The sequence below is a fragment of the Peromyscus eremicus genome, chromosome 7, assembly GCF_949786415.1.
Source record: "Peromyscus eremicus chromosome 7, PerEre_H2_v1, whole genome shotgun sequence".
Lineage (NCBI taxonomy): Eukaryota > Metazoa > Chordata > Mammalia > Rodentia > Cricetidae > Peromyscus > Peromyscus eremicus.
In genome coordinates, this window is record NC_081422.1 from 28,950,840 (window position 1) to 28,963,204 (window position 12,365).

Below are 12,365 nucleotides of genomic sequence, written 5' to 3' on the forward strand. Positions count from 1 at the left end.
CACTGAGGAAAGTGGAAGGTGCGGCCAGAAGCCAATAGTGTCTGTAAGACTTAAAGAGGAGAGAGAGTGTACAGAAGCCTGCACTCCAGTTTTTAAAATACTGTTCCCCCAGGAGAAAGGGCTACCCCTCAGACAGTGTTGTGTAGCTAGAGTTTTCCTGCCTGGCCCACAGTCAGGACAAATCTCTCTCACCTGCCAGTCCCACAGCCACTCAGACCCGACCAAGTAAACACAGAGACTTATATTGGTTACAAACTGTATGGCCGTGGCAGGCTTCTTGCTTACTGTTCCTACAGCTTAAATTAATCCATTTCCATAAATCTATACCTTGCCACGTGGCTCGTGGCTTACCGGCATCTTCATATGCTGTTTCTCATCATGGCGGCTGGCAGTGTCTCTCTGACTCAACCTTCCACTTCCCAGCTTTATTCTCCTCCTTGTCCCGCCTACACTTCCTGCCTAGCCAATGGCCAATCAGTGTTTTATTTATTGACTAATCAGCAACACATTTGCCATATAGAACATCCCACAGCAGTGTTGTTCTGGTACCACCAGGAGCCATGTCTCTGCTGAAGTAGTAGGTTAACATGGCATGGAGAGAAGGCTGGAATCCCTCCCAGCTATGGGATTAAACATAGAGGCATCACTATGAAGTTATGTCTAGCTCATATAGACAAACACACAGTGCTACAGTTTGGATCTGGGGTGTCTCCCAAAGGTCCATGTGCCTTTTGAAGCTTTGGCCTCAGGATGTTGCTATTAGGAGGTGGAAGGAATTTTAGGAGGAAGAAGAGGAGACCTAGTTGGAGGCAATTAGGTCACTGAGGGTATTAGGATGTCAGTTCCTTCTTTTCTTGTTTTCTTTGCTTTCTGTCTGCCATGATGTAAACAGCTCCTCTGTCATTCTGTACCAGCCATGGTGTTCTGACAGGCTCAAAAACAGTGAGCCAAATGAACAGCAACTGCAGTCTTTGAAGCCATGAGCCAACCTTTTCCTAACAAATGGTTTATCTCAGGTACTTTGTCATAGTGATGGAAATCTCAACAACATAGATGATACCAGGCATGCCTGTCTATAAAAATGTGATAGCCACACAGGCATTTCCTTGCTCTGTCAGGCAAAGGGGGCTAGAAGCAATTACACCCAGTGGCAATATTCCAGAAAAAAAAAAAAAAAGGAGAAAAGAAAAATCAGCTCAGAATCCCACAGCCTGTCTATAGCTATGATTTAGTCATTTAATAAATAAATGAAATCAGGCTTCAGAGATGACTCAGTTGGTGCCTAGAAAACATGAGGACCTGAGTTTGATCCCAACCCACACAATAAAAGTCAAGCATGGTTGGCACATGTTTGCAATCCCAGCACTGGGGAGGTGGTGACAGGTGGATCCCTAGGGCTCACTGGTCAGTTGGCCTAGACTACTTGGTGAGGTCTAGACAAGCACCCTTTGTTAAAACGAACAAATTTACTAAAAAGGTGTATGGTATCTGGAGTATGTCCTCTCCCCTCTATGGGCAGCTATGCACATGTGCACCCACCTTTCCGTACACACACATATATGAATGCACCCATGCTTCTATATACACAAAAAACAAGCATAAATAAAACAATGAATGATACCTCCCTTGTGGTGTGGATTTCATGTCCACTTACCTGCTGGTGTCTCAGAGCTCTTCCATAATGTATGACAGTATCTCAGACTTTAATGAGGGTTAGTCTAGAGTTTGTGTAGAAAATACAATGGGTTATTATCCGCTTTTGATGTAAAATAGCAGACACTGGAATTTTTTTGTGCTTTGAATAGAGGACAAATAGACTCATGTATAAATAATGTTAACAACTGATAATGAAATTGGTATTAAAGTTGTGTGCCAGGCATGGCTCAAAGCTTTCAATGACATACATCATCTCATTGTTCAGCTGAAAAGTCACAGCAACTTCAGAAAAATAGTATTACTGTCTCCATTTCACTGGGATTTTAAAATGTAGCCAAGGTTAAACACCAAGTCAATGAAGGAGCTGAAAATCTAACCTATTTAATTTGACTTTTGATCACTCTTTTCTAATAAATGCAGAACTCGCTTTACAAAGTCAAGGCATGACATGAAACCATCCCTGATCATTGTGGGAAGGCCACTATATCCTGGATGGCACCATCTGCACCCATGTACAGAAGAAATGGAAGCTTTTTAATGATCCACCTACTCTCTGGAGCTTGAGATTTGATGACCCATCACTTATAGCATAAGTGCTTTAATGGCACAAAATGACTTGGATCATGTGGAAGTCCTGTCCCCACCCCAATTTAGATATAGAGGATGTCTGTGGAGGCAGTACTACAAGAAGGCTGGAAAAATGCTAGCTATGGATAAAACTTGGGAGGGGATCCATAGACTTCTGTATGACTCTGTTACTGAACATGGCATAGACAAGAACTGAATCCTCAGTCTGATGAGCAGCTGCCATGTACTAAGGATTCAGGATCTTAGTATATATCATCTCACTTAGGCCTCTGAGGCAGGGAAATTACTCTATACATATGATAGAGGAGGAAATACAGGTAGTGATATATATATATATATATATATATATATATATATATATATATATATATATATATATATATGGCAGTCAGGACCTCTGATTGCAAAATATGCTGTCAATGGCAATCCTGAACAGTCTCCCTAAAGCTAACTCACACTGAGTGAGGAATGGAGAGGGACACATCATCTCAGGTTCACAGAGACATCAGAGTTCTGTTGCAGCTTGTAGATGAGTGTGTTATGTGCTTCACACCAGACACAATGTACACATGTGCAGTGAAGAAAAGCTAAGAAGAAATTCAGTGGAGTGAAAGCTATGGGTTTCTTATGGAGATGGAGCATGCATTCCAAAATGTCTATCTCATTCTACATCTTTGTTTGCTCTCCATTGCTGTTATAAACACAATGAGCAAAAGCAACCTGGGGAAAACGGGTTTATTTCCTGTTACAGCTTACAATCCTCCCTAAGAAGTCATGGCAGGAGCTTAAGGCAGGAACCTGGAGTCAGGAACTGATGCACACCCTTAGATAAAAGCTGCTTATTGGCTTATTCCCTATAGTTTACTCAGCCTGCTTTTTTATACAAACTAAGACCACCCGCCCCCAAGGTATTACAGCCCACTGAAGGCTGACCCACACACATCAATCATTAATCAAGAATATGTCCTACAGACTACCATACAGACAATCTGCTGGAGGCGTTTTCTTAACTGGGGAATCTTCTTCCTGGATAACTCTAGCTTATGTCAAGTTGACAAAAATCTAACCAGGGCATTCCGTTGGTCTTTAAAATTGTGGTAGTGAAAATATGGTTCAGGACTCGTCCCTGCGTGGGCCTGTTTAATGCTCATGCATGCTTCTGTGTGTCCATGTGTATGTGTATGTGTGTGTGTGTGTGTGTATGTGTGTGTGTGTATGTGTGTGTCCCTGTCCATGTTTGTGTGTGTGTGTGTGTGTGTGTGTGTGCGCGCACGCGCATGCACACACATGCTTGTGTGGTTATCACTGCCACAGAAAACATTCTACAAATAGCCTGTTGTCATAAGGCCTAGTGAATCATCATTATAACCAAACAGGGTGGCACTCCTGAAGTACTGAAGCTGTGTTTTTGATGATCTTTATATTTACCAAACTGCTCATAATTCTTAAAGACACCAAATCTCTTTGTGCAGTAAACCAACAGATTTCTTGAGGCAAAACAATGAATCAAGAAATGTGCTTCAGTGTCCACCCCCAGGCAACTGGAGGAGAGTCACAGTAATTTATTTTTGTATTGCACTTTACTGTGAAAAGGACTCTTAACTCTAGCCTCTATGGGTCCTTATGTTGCCAGGGAAGGCTACGGCATATCTTAGAGATAAAATGAGACTTCAGTGCTAAATGGCTTGGCAGGTTTACCTATGTAATATATACACGAATTAGTTCTTGAGTAGTCTTGAGTTTGTGTTGACTCTCAATCCAGAACATCTTTCGGGATAGCATTTTGTTCTGGCTTGCTAAAGGAACAAAGCACATTGTTCATCCAAGTTTTTATGGGTCAGGATAGGCATACCTTATTCACACAGCACTGTTCTGAGAACTTTGGTTCTTCTAGTATAGGAAAGTAGGAATTTGGGTAAAACTTTCCAATGATCAAAAGCCTTAAACTGTTTGTAAACATAGAACATTCTTTAGTTTTAATATCTGAGTGAGAAACATTTTCAAAATATTGTTTACATGTGCCAGGTGTGAAAATTATATAGTAAAAATTAATGTTACTTAAAAGATAATGTCACTGTAAAAACCTGTACATCTTCATCTGCAGGGTAGAGCATAAGTTTACCTTGGCAAGCTACCCAGCTCATGGACAGAGAGTGATATTATCTACATAGTGTGTCCAGCAGTTTTTTTTATATGGCTTGAATGATAATTAGCAGATGTCTGTGCTGTTTAGGGATGACTATGTATAAAGGAACCCATAGCACAGAGGACATGAGGCTGATTTAGAAGAGATTGGGGGGGGGGGCTGGGAACAAGTCCCTACATCAGTTAAAGGTTTGACAACTGAGGCTGCCCCTGGATAGTCAGTACCATTTCAGACTCATTTCCATTCTCAGCTGGAAGGAAGTCACCACTGAAGTGCAGAGCTCCACAGATGAAAATGTTACTATAATGTCCCTCCTGAGAATCTGAGGGAGGAGACATCTATAGGACCCAGTGGAGGGGGAGTCCCAGATCACTGCTTTAATTTGTGACAATCATGGGTATGTCTGTCCATGCAGCCCCATTCCTTATCTAACATTTCTATGTTCATCTCCAGGTAAACAAGGACAGGTAGGCAGGCACAAGAGGTCAGGTTAAAAGTCCTGATTCTCACACTAGTGGGGGGAAGGAAGGAAAGAAATTGAATAGGAGAGAAAGGGATTAGTTTGCTTTGAGGTGTGTGTGTGTGTGTGTGTGTGTGTGTGTGTGTGTGTGTATGTGTGTATGAGTGTGTTGCTTATTGAGAGAGAGAGAGAGAGACAGAGACAGAGACAGAGACAGAGAGAGAATGAAGTTACTGTGTAGGAGGTAAGGAGTAGCTAGGGGAAGGGAAAGAATATGATCAAAATATAATGTATGGGAAAATTTTAAATAAAAGGTTGCAGTGTGGTAAAAAATATTTAAAAAGGATAATGAAGGGTTTCTGCCTGTGGGGTATTGTTTTCTTTCTTGATCTATGTGTAAAAAAATCTTTTGGTGGTAAGAAAGCAAAGGAGTGATGGCCCGGCTGTATTTTGTCAACTATAGTATATGGCAGTAGTCTGAGAGTCAAAACATCTAATTCTGTGAATTAAGACTTGAATTCTCCTCAACACACTGGGGTCTTTCAAATGCCTGTGGCAATACATTGCAGTTCACATCCTTAACGCTTTTAGCCCTGTAAACGGCGTGGTATAGCACCACGCTTCTCCCCTGAACATTTCTTTGTTTCAGAGGAGGGGACATAAGTCACGTCAGTTGCATTCTAACCACGGGTAACCCGTCCGCTTCAGCTTCTTCACAGACCCAAGTGAGTGACAAACAGAGAACAGAGTTTCCTTATCGAGCCCTCGCTCACATTGTTCTAGTTTCCTTCTGGCTGTGACAGAAGACTCAGCAGAAGCAATTTACGGAAGGAAGGATTTCCTCTGGCTCACATTTCGGGGGCCTCAGTCTGTCATGGCGGAGATCAGGGCAGCTGCAGTGTGAAGTCTGGGCTCCTCACACCTCTGCAGCAGGCAGGAAGCAGAGTGAAAAGGATGGGGAACCAGTTTGGGCTATACCTCACAGGCCTGTCTCCAATGATCCCTCTCCTCCTGCAGGTCCCCACAACCTGGACGGCAGGTGTTCAAACACGTGAGCCTTGGGGCGACATTCTAAAGCTGAACATAACACACTGATATCGAAAGTTTCAGGTATGTCACAGAAAACTTACAGTTCCTAAACATTCCTCATTTTCCTGTAAAACAAGGATTGTGTGGCCAGGTGTGGGAGAGAAGTAGGCGGAATTGCTTATTTTTGCCTTTGGAATGACATTCCTGGTTTTCAGTTAGGCTGTCACAATAGTCTCACTGAGTAGTCTAATCTAGACAATAACCCCAAACCTTTTATCTCTATCAACCAAAGTCTACATTTTAACACTTTAAAGGTATACACGCACACACACACACACACACACACACACACACACACACACCCCTACCTACCACAGACATAAACACATACCACACACATATACACTTACATTTACACAACATCCACATATACACATACACACACACCACACCAACATACACTCACATCCACAGGACATGCCCATACACACATACACACACTACATACTACACACACACACACACACACACACACACACACACACACACACACAAACTCACATACACATACACACATAAACTCACAGTGCACACATAAACACACACTTAATCTACACACACCACACACATCATACACACCATACACACACACACACACACACACATATAAAATTACACACACATCACATATATGGATACACATTCACACACAACCCTCCCCCACACCACACACAGATACACACACAACCCTGTACACACATGTGTACACACACATACACCCAGCAAATGCTGTTATTCACTCTCATTTCCCCAAGGCTTTTTCAAACTGCTGAAAGTTTAATCCCCGAGCCAGTCACAGAAAGTGTAAGTTAACTAACAAATCGTAGTCCCTAAACTGCACTGTGTGCCAATGATCCTTCTACTGCAAAGCACAGTGCAGTGAAGTCCAGTTGCCTTGTATGCAGGAGGGGAAAGAGAGAGGCAGAGTAGGTGGGGAACAAGAGATCTGGCAGCTGATGGAAGTCTAGTCACACAACAGAAGTCTTCTTCAAGGTTGGTCTTGAAGTAGGGGCATACTGTAGCAAACTTTGGGTCTAACATTTAGTGTATTGGGATAGAGGTAGTGGGAGGGGAATGAGTCTAGACGTTTCTTCCTAGGAGTGTGCTGCACAGTCCAGCTCTGGAGCCCACCTCAGAAGCGAAGGCGCATACTCAGCAGTAAAATAGCACCCTGACATGCGTGGTACAGTCTCTGCTTGTGTGTGTTGATTGACTACTATCTAATGATGCATTTCTGCTATGCAGACTGATCCTCAGGAGACTCAGAAGAGGATGAGGAGTGGGCCTTGGCTCCACCAGGGCTAAAGGTTAGAACCTTGAGTTCCATCCAATGACTAGAACTCAATGTCTGTTGGTCACTTGAGCCTCATTCTCTCGACTACCCCCTCACAAGTCTTGGAAGGATCACAAGACGTAGCAGTGGAAGACAGTGCCCCAGATAGTGCCTGATGGGCAGCAAGAGCACAGGCATGGCAGTTCTTATTGTCTAGCAGCAAAGGCTGAGAAATTCCCTGGAGTGACTGCCAACAGGCCCTCCAGATGGTGACCCAGTTATGTGGGAACTTCACACTCAAACTGTGGGCTCAACTGCCAGGTCCATTTAGCTTTGCAGAAGAAGCTTGGAGAAGGGCTCCAGCCACTCTCTCACCTGATCAAGCCATGCTCACCAGCTGTCCTCTCTGCAAGTGCATGGAACCCCTTGCATTTCTTGTGATGCTTCTCTCTTTGAATCTCTTTTATCTCCCAAGCAGCACCATCCCAGTTCCTTGAGTTAATAGAACATTGTTTGTAGCATGCAAAGAAATAAAACTGCAAATGGCTGTGATTAATATATTAATTATAATTGAGATTATAGTAACAAGGTAGGTTATTTTTTTTCTTTCAAGAAACAGGAGCTAATCAATTTAATTTTGTCCTCTTAGAACAAATGATAGTATACTTGCTGTACACGAGGCTAAGAGTTTCGTGGGTTGAATTGTGACCTTCACAGCAGACATGCTGGAGTCCTCTGTGTGGATTTTGATTTGGACAAGGGTCTTTACAAAATACATACAGGCTCAAATAAGATCATTAAGTTGGGCCCTGCTCTAACATGGTTGGTAACTTATACAAAGGGAAATTTGGACCTAGAGTCAGAAATACACAGAAGGGGAACACTGAGAGTAGAGAAAGCAGATCTGTCTTCAAGTTAATGATACAACCATTGCCAGGAAAACAACAGGAGAACTAGAGGAGAGTCTTACTTCACAGGCCTCAAAAGAGCCCCTAATGCCCTGACCTCAGCCTCAAAACCTGCAGGATGGGGAAACAATACCTTTCCATGATTTTGGTGACCTAGTTTGTGGTTCCCTGTCAGGACAATCCTAGGGGACTGATTCAGAGACCCCTCAAATCTTCACCCTTTATATCTATGAGAGAAGTGTTTTTTTTATTTTATAATTTAATTTAATTCTACATATCAGCCATGGATTCCCTTGTTTTCCCCGCTCCCATGCCCCCCATCTTCCCCCCAGCCCACCCCTCATTCCCATCTCCTCCAGGGCAAAGACTCCCCTGAGGATTGAGTTCAACCTGGTAGATTCAGTCCAGGTAGGTCCAGTCCCCTCATCCCAGGCTGAGCCAAGTGTCCCTGTATAAGCCCCAGGTTTCAAACAGCCAACTCATGCACTGAGTACAGGACCTGGTCCCACTGCCTGGATACCTCCCAAACAGATCAAGCTAACCAACTATCTCACTTATCCAGAGGGCCTGATCCAGTTGGGGGCTCCTCAGCTGTTGGTTCATAGTTCATGTGTTTCCATTTGTTTGGCTATTTGTCCCTGTGCTTTATCCAACCTTGGTCTCAACAATTCTTGCTCATACAAACCCTCCTCTTTCTCGCCAATTGGACTCCTGGAGCTCCACCTGGGGCCTGGCCATGGATCTCTGCATCCAGTTCCCTCAGTCATTGGATGGGGTTTCTAGTGCGACAATTAGGGTGTTTGGCCATCCTATCACCAGAGTAGGTCAGTTCGGGCTGTCTCTCAACCATTGCCAGTAGTCTATTGTGGGGGTATCTTTGTGGATTTCTGTGGGCCTCTCTAGCACTTTGCTTCTTCCTTTTCTCATGTGGTCTTCATTTATCATGGTCTTTTATTCCTTGTTCTCCCTGAGAGAAGTGTTTTTGGATGAGCCTTTGATATATCCCTTATTGAGTCGTAATGCAAATTTGGAAGATAAACATATCAGGTAAAATTAAATATGTTGGGTAAAATAAAGATGCTAATTAAAAACAAATATGAAGAGCTTTTAAAAATTCATTTCTAGATCTCCACATTTGCAGGTGGGACAAATAAGCAGCTCCTCTCTTGGTAAGGTCGTTTTACCATGTGTTCAGCTATAAGCAGAGGAGGAGGAGACACCCAAAAGCATAGTGGTTAATGTTGGGAAGCTCCCCAGAAAGAATTACATCACTCATGGGATGCACCTGTGGTCAAACATGCCAGTCAGGCTGACAAGGCATCACTAGCATCCTCCTCTAGTTCAAATAACCATACCTGCAGTGTTCTGTTGGGCATACATGTTTAGGTCCTGTTTACATAAAATAGTGGAAGGCTTTGCCCTGGAGGAGGTTGGAATGGGGGGCGGGCTGGGGGGAAGGTGAGGGGGGCGGGAGGGGGGAGAACAAAGGAATCTGTGGCTGATATGTAGAACTGAATTATATTGCAAAATAAAAATTTTAAAAAAATAGTGTTTCTTTTAAAATTAAGTGTGTGTGTGTGTGTGTGTGTGTGTGTGTGTGTGTGTGTGTGTTTCCCTGCATACACATGCAAGGCACAGCATGGGTGTGGAGACCAGAGAGCAACTTTTTCTCTTACACCATGTATGTGGAGATTGAACTCAGGTAGGCTTGGCAGCAAGTGCCTTCACCTGCTGAGTCATCTCGTCAACCTGCAAAGTCTGGTTCCTATCCTGTCAAGACTTAAAATTTGTTGATGAACACAGTCAGTATGACCATGAGAGGGAAGTGCACGATTTCAACTCTAATACACACTGTTTTAAAGTTTGAACTCAACAAAACTTTTTGCCAAGAATATTTAGGAAAACAAAACAAAACAAAATGAAGCAATGCTAATTATACATACACTTTTCTCATGGTTGTGACCAATTATCAGAGAAGAAGCAACATAAAGGTAGAAAGATTTGCATTGTTTTAAAACGATAAGGTCCACTGTGGCAAGGAAGTCAGGGTAGCAGAGCAGTTTGGGAGCATGTTAGCACTGGGGGCATCAGGAAGCAGAGAGAGGGAGATGTGACAAGAAGCAATAAACCAGCCCCCTATGGATCGCCTTCCTTCCAGCAAGGTTCTACTCTTAAAAGCTCCACAGCCTCCCCAGTCAACACCACCATCTGGAGACCAAATGCTTAAGCATATGGGCCTCTCAGGGACATTTCAGATTCAAACCATAACAACACAGATTTAATTTTCATTTTTTGGCAGAAGGCATGTGTGGGCAAGATCATAGTAAAGCAAGGGGTGCAGTTCTTTACCAAATTTGTGGGTCAGTACTTTGGGTTGGGGTCTTTAATTCCTATGAGCACTAAGCCCTTGTCCTAAAGGAGAATCAGATATGACAGACAGGCTGAGGAACTCTTATGCAAAAACTTAAATGCTCTAAAATTCAAAACTTTTCAGTTGTTTCCTATAGTAACAATAACCAACAAATGATGTGAATATTCTGAAACCAATGAAACTCCCAAATCTGAATACCTCTAGTCATAGGTATTTCAGATGAGATAATCTATATTGGAAGACTGACCTTTATAAAAATACATTTATTTTGTTTCATTTGTGTGTGCATATACATATCAATATGTATATATATATGCATATATATATGTGAATTTGAGCTAATGGTTCTGTACAGTATGTGTGTATACTTGAGATAATAACCATAGTGCCTCTTATGGGTTTTGAATGTTGATAAGCTAGTAAAATATCCTTTCAAAAATCAACTAGTAGAAGTGGGTAGCCGCTCACCGAGAAACACTATCTATACCAGAAACACTGGTATGCTTGAAGCATCACTGTAACACACTTACTCATATTGTATATATATATATAATGTATCCACTGCAGAGGACAGCATCTTTAAAACTAAACCACAGGTTTGCCCTAGATCATCTGCAGCATTGTGTGTTGACATATGGTTTGGGTGTCCATATGCTTCTTATGGGGGCACAGTTGTGTTCCTGAAGGTTAGTGAGCAGAAAGGATGGAGGCAAATGCTAGTGGTATCTTCCCACCCGCCTGCTCAGAGAAGAGTATTGAAATATAATTTGGCTAGGAAGAGAATAAAGCATCTAGCTCTGTAATATTCCCCATTCAAAATTCCTCCCTAAACAGCTCATTACACAATCTTTCGATGAAGGAAATGACCTTTCAAGTTAAAAGTTCCCAGGAAAGAAGGCATGGCTTTATCTTTTTATTTTTAAGCTTGGATTATTTATTGCAATTGGAAAAACCCCTCCTGAAATATGAAAATGGGTTGAGAAAATCTTGGTAGAGCGAGGGATGACCTTTGAAGTGAGGTCACTTCACTGGACTTGAGGACTTTCTAGTAAAAGCACTGCAGAACCCCAAGACTTATATGAAGGCTGAGGAATAGGGAAAATTGGACCCAGATGCAGGGTGATGGGGAAATCCTGCCCCCAAATTAAGTTTTCCTATGGGTCTGAGGGAATTGACTCCTAACAGATCTGTATTAAGCATCTGGCATCAACTCTTCAGGCTGTGGTTTCGGCAATCCATCTGTGATCATTGTTCTAACAAGAAGGTCTCTCCCAGTCAAGGTCAGCAGTGAGAAACATCTGATTTCCTTGGCTTTGTTGTAGCAAGAACACCATCCAACTTTAGCTAACTAGACCTCAGGGAACTGTATTTAACGTCAGGAAAGACTTTGTCTCCTGAGAAAGAAATGGAAAGACAGCAACCTTGACCCATTTGTGGATATGGTTACCTTAGGACACATGCTCTAATCTCTAATATTCATCTACTTTTCATAGGAGGAAGGTCAGAGAATAGACAACCAGGACACAGTACTGCTGCCAGAGGAGCAGAGACATGAAAAAGAGGCTAACATCAGCATCAGCACAGTCTTCCTCCAGGCCAACCGCAATGTTGCAATGTGAGGTGAATATCCTTATTTTTAAACCACGGGAAGCTGGTATTCTTCTTCTGATGCTGTAAACATTCCATACAGTACTGAATACACTAACTTTCATCACAAGTTTAAGTTATGTGAGTTAATATAACTTAAACCCATAAATGATGAGGAATGTGAAAAAAGTCTATATCCTCAAGTTTCTTGAAAAATAAGCATCTACTGAAGTAATTTAGTAAGGTGTATGTGGCAAAAATACTTAAAAAAATTACCACTGTTTGGA